The sequence below is a fragment of the Limulus polyphemus genome, unplaced genomic scaffold (assembly GCF_000517525.1).
Source record: "Limulus polyphemus unplaced genomic scaffold, Limulus_polyphemus-2.1.2 Scaffold83, whole genome shotgun sequence".
Classification (NCBI taxonomy): Eukaryota; Metazoa; Arthropoda; class Merostomata; order Xiphosura; family Limulidae; genus Limulus; species Limulus polyphemus.
The window spans coordinates 178,413-184,225 of record NW_013665693.1 but is presented as its reverse complement, the minus strand read 5'-3'; positions in this window follow the sequence as shown (position 1 = coordinate 184,225).

Genomic DNA, 5,813 nt, shown 5'->3' with positions numbered 1-5,813 from the left:
TGACCGTCACATTATAACGCCTCCACAGCTGAAAGAACATGTTTGGTGTGACGGGGATTCGAACCCGCGACCCACAGATTGCGAGTCGAGCACCCTAACTACCTGACCATGGCGGGCCGCTTTTCATGTGTGAACAACTTTATAATAAGCTTTTCCATATCAAACTAGGTTTCGATACCCGTGGTGGGCAGAGCACAAATAGCCCATTGTGTATCTTTGTGCATAAATTCAAAGAAACAAATCCAGATCAAACAGAATGTTATTTGGCCGTCTAGTTTCCGTACAAATGGGAGAGAGGAAATTATCTAAGCTACCATTGGCCAGTTTATGTTTTTTTTAACTCTTCGTTTTCCTTTATGTAGGACTAATCTGACAATATGTGGCCTTTGTGATACTCGGGTCACAATTGCACAAGTGCTGCTTTCGTGCTATCCTTACGAGTGCAAGCGGGGGCGCAATGTCAGACATTTTTTTCTCGGGGGTTTACCCCTGACGTTGGACAGTGTTATTGGCGACGGTGGCGCTGTCCTGATTGATCATGATTTTTAGTTTTTTTACGGGCCATTGGCCTTTTTACTTATTTCATTTTTAAGCAATTTTTCCTAGCTCAACTATTGCACATTTTGGTCTTTTTTTTTTTTCTACCATTTTTGTGTGTGTACTTTCGGTTTGTTTGTTTTATTTTATGATTATTGATATTTTCCCTTTTTACTGGCCTGTTTGGCGCAGATAACCTTAGTGCTTTGCGCCACAAAACACCAACCTACTAACTTTTCATGTGAACTTAGTGTAACAGAAGAAATAATAAACAGTATTTTATTGATGCGTAAATATATTTTCTTTTCAAAACTCACCTAAATAAAGCAATATAATTTTCTTCTTTTTTTTTAGGAAATTTGTATTATGCATGTATAAATACAATAAAACACGCGAAACGTAAACTCAATAATCACAAGAAACGTCAAATACACACACACATATATATGTATATACACTCACAGTTAAAAGGAGTACAAGGCTACAATAATTACATAATAAATAACTTAAAAATGCAACAAACCTTAAATGACTACATACTTCGTTTGTTCTTTATTAATCCTCCCTCATGGTTTGTTTGTTTGTTTTGAATTTCGCGCAAAGCTACACGAGGGCTATCTGCGCTAGCCGTCCCTAATTTAGCAGTGTAAGACTAGAGGGAAGGCAGCTAGTCATCACCACCCCCCGCCAACTCTTGGGCTACTCTTTTACCAACGAATAGTGGGATTGACCGTCACATTATAACGCCCCCACGGTTGAAAGGGCGAGCATGTTTGGTGTGACGGGGATTCGAACCCGCGACCCTCAGATTGCGAGTCGAGCGCCGTAACCACCTGGCCATGCCGGGCCCCTCCCTCATGGAGAAGGCATAGACATAAAAACATGGAAATATAATACATAGAATGACTTACACACAAAAAACCATCAGAACAAACACTCAAAACAGATAAGGAAGCATCATAGTAAATTCCACACACAAGAAAAAATGCAACAACACAGAACCCAAATGAGGACCAACAAAACACTTCACACAGAAAACTCAGTTGAAACTTGGTACAAGGATATAACCCTGAGAACCACGCTCTTCCAATTTACCAACTGTAGAATATAAAAAAATAAAAACCACCGAATTTACATTTTGAGAAAACCTCTAGAAAAATCAAGAAATATCTTTTTAACCGCGTTTTAAAATAGCATAAAAAAATAGACCTTTCGCCAAAAGCGCCCTTCGCGCATGAAAAACAGACCACTTAGCCAAGGAACGAAAAGTACGACCCAACTAAGTATAAGCCTTAAATATGCCCGTAAGAAAACCCACCAAAGTGCATAGACATTTCTCTAGCCGCGTTCCTTTGCGCCAATAAACCCTAAACACCAACCATTTATTTCTCACGATCTGTAAGAACATGACACGCCATAGTTGAAATAAAATTAAAAACACAATTCCACAGTTGCTGAACCCAATCTCAGGGAAAGAATAAATAAGCAATCGATTCTAACGACATCTGACAAAAATAACAATAACCAGTTGGATGATTTTCCATATGAACCGATTTCACATTTGTTGTAGCTGCATGATACCAGAGTAAAAATCTAACTCGCATAACCTAAACCCAACAAAAGGATCAAAACAAGACTTCCAATACACTTTCTACTCGGTAGGTAATACCATAGAACTCCAAAGATTATGTACTACCGAAGACTACATATGATCCTGTAACGTACAATAGATGTACTTCACAGATAACCCCCCAAAATGGAAAGAAAATTTACCGGAAAGCTTATAAAGAGACAAAGAAACCCTATGTGAAGAGCAAAACATTGGTAACTTGGAGAAAAGCAAAACCATCCAAGCCTCGGGAAGAGCAGAATGCAGGATATCCAAGTGGGAAAACGTCGTGCTCCACTCTTTGGGGCCGTGGGTCCATTGAATAGAAAAACCCACAAGTTGGCCATGGATGGTGTTGACTATCTGTCTTCCTTTTAGATTTATCACTTCAAAAAAGAGAGATGACTAGTACAGAGTCCTCAAGTAGCTTTACTCGAAATTCGAAACAAACTGATTTAAATCTGAGAGTTTTATATTCGAACAGCTTATAAACACAGCTTCACTCAAAGCAAGCGAGGGTCATATTCAACCAAAGCCTGCTAATAACCATATATTTCTCTCTCTCCTTTTTTTTTTTCACTAATTAAAAGTTTCCTTATGTGTTTTACCCATCAATATCTCTTTAAAAATGCGTCCTATTGTATCATAATATAATTTTAAAATATCACATTTTCTGTAGCGAAACAATAATAGTATGAAAAATACGTCTTCAATTTACAGAAGAGAAAAAACAATAGAAATCAAGTGCGTAGAAATAATACGATAGAACCAATCAAAATGTATCAACTGCGTAGAAATAATATGATAGAACCAATCAAAATGTATCAAGTGCGTAGAAATAATACGATAGAACCAATCAAAATGTATCAAGTGCGTAGAAATAATACGATAGAACCAATCAAAATGTATCAAGTGCGTAGAAATAATACGATAGAACCAATCAAAATGTATCAAGTGCGTAGATAGAACCAATCAAAATGTATTAAGTGCGTAGAAATACGATAGAACCAATCAAAATGTATATAGTTCAGTTTCTTTGACTAGCATTTATCTCAAGATATAACGTACAATCACAACTTTTACCCTTCTTATTTTTTGGTTCTCTCATTTACTGTACAAGTGCAACCTATGTTTGAGGTGACTGTTGTGAGCGTACACGACACGTATGTCTGAGGTAGTTGAAACGCCATGTCGTTGATAATAGATCGATACAAATTTGTTATTTAACTGTACAAAGCTAAACAAGCTTTCAAATATTGCTTATGTCTTCGTACGTTCCACTAGCCATCGAAAAGAAAAACTGTCGTACTTCGTAGTTTACTTGTGTGCTCAGTTCCAATTTGTGTTCTTTAATAATGTTGTTCATGTTTATGAAATTATTGTAATTAACTGTTAAACGTTTTTATAACAGCACATTTCGTAGTCAGTAAATCTTTAACAAAATCTTTAACAAGAACGGTTCTCTGAGGAACTCCCCCTTATCAAATTCACCGATAAGAATTTTTAATCCATTTTTGGGTCATTTTCGATGGAATAGTTGACTAGTTTTGATGCTCATGTTTTGAAAACAATATCCATGTATATAACTGCATATTTGATTTTATTATACACACATAAAAGACAAGATATAATGAATTATGGAACTCGTATAACTATTAATTCCAAGAACTTATGAGTGAAAGCAAATAAAATATGTCAAACACACTAAGTCTGCCATATCCACTGCCGACAAGGCCTTTCGGACAATACCAAGGCTCATAAGGTGGGCTAAAATAGGACAGACATAGCAGAGACGTAGGCGCTATTTATGTCATAAATTGTTATGGTGTAAACTAAATTAAGTAAGTGAATTGTAATTATTATCAATTGTATTTAAGCCATTTGCAAATAAGATTTTAGGGCAATGGTTAACAACACATTATTATTTACTTATTTTATCTTTAACACCGATTTTTTAAATATTATTTTCATTTTTGAACTAACTTTACTATCAATTGGAAGATCTAGGCAACATATTGTTGAGGCATGTCAAAATTCTCTTTCAACAGCCAGCTTCACATAAAATTGTCATTATAACACAAAGCGGAGTATGAGGGCTTATAACGCAAAAAATTGGGTTTCAATACTCACAGTGGGCAGACCACAGATAGACCATTTTGTAGCTTTTGGGCTTAGCAACAAACTAACAGTAAAGCAAATCTTTGTCTGTCTATACGTGTAGACAAATTATTATTAACGAGTAGAAACAAACTGTGTACGTGCATCGTATTTTAAATAAACAGCCATTTTTAATTTGTGAACTTTATCTATAAGAATGGCTGTTTTTCTATTATTTAAGCAAAATCATCTGGGTATAAAAACCGATATTTTACCTGGAAAGGCTTATTTAATTTGACAGCTAAGACAGTTCTATTTTTCTAACAGGATTTGATCTGGTTTATTCTGTAGGTGGGGCAGCGGTAAGTCTTCGGACTTGCAACTGTAAAATCAGGGCTTCGATTCCCTTCGGTGGACACAGTAGATAGCCCAACGTGGCTTTACTATAACACACACACACACACACACGGTTTATTCTAAATTTTGTTCAAAGCTACAAGAGAGCTATGTGCGCTAGCCGTCCCTAATTTAACAGTAAAAGACTAGAGGAAAGGCAGCTATAGTCATTACTACCCACCGCCAACTCTTGGGCTACTCTTTTACCAACGAATAGTGGGACTGACCGTCACATAATAATGTACCCACGGTTGAAAGGGCGAGCATGTTTGGTGGGACGGGAATTCGAACCCGCAGACTGCGATTCAAGCGCCCTAACGACCTTGCCATGCCAGGCCTTCTAACAGGGTAGTTGGCCTTTGAAATAGATTACCTTTGGATGTGGTGGAAGCAGTGAATTTAAGGGAGTTTAAGAGAAGGCTTTATAAATATTTGAATGATGAAGGCTGTATTTGACAACAATAAACTAACTAACTGAATAGAGCATTGATTATTCGTTTACTGACTAACAGATTCACTCGTTAAGTGTAAACTATCTCGCTTTTTATATGTAGCTCAACTGTTTTAAAACTATAGAAAAGACCAGATCTTTAAGCCACGCAATGATCGGGTGATGTCAAACCTCCCTCTTTTAAGACAATAATAATAATACAAATAATACAAACGTCTAAATTATAAACACTCTTCCTAAAACAGTATGTAACTAAAGACTACATTAAGTAATATACATATTAGGTCGTCAAGAAATTAATGTCGCTTTTGTTAGATGAAAAAACCCAAACAATTTATATATCAAAACAAAACATTTATTAAATGAAATAGTCTCCATACTTATCGATGATGCTTTTCCATCTTACAATCATATTGTTAATGCCCTGATTAAAGAAATCACTTGGCTTTGGAGCAAAAAACATGTCGATGACCTCTTTAACACCTTCCACATATGCATACGTTTTCCCATTAAGATGGTGTTGGAGTGAACAAAAAAGATGGTAATCTGATGGTGCCATATCTGGAGAATATGGTGGGTGGGGAGAACTTCCCAACCCAACTCCATAATCTTGTGTTGCATCAAACATGCCACATGTGGACATGCATTGTCATGGAGAACACCTTTTCAATTGACTAGTGAAGGGCATTTCTGATGCATGGCTTGATTTAAATGCAGTTGCTG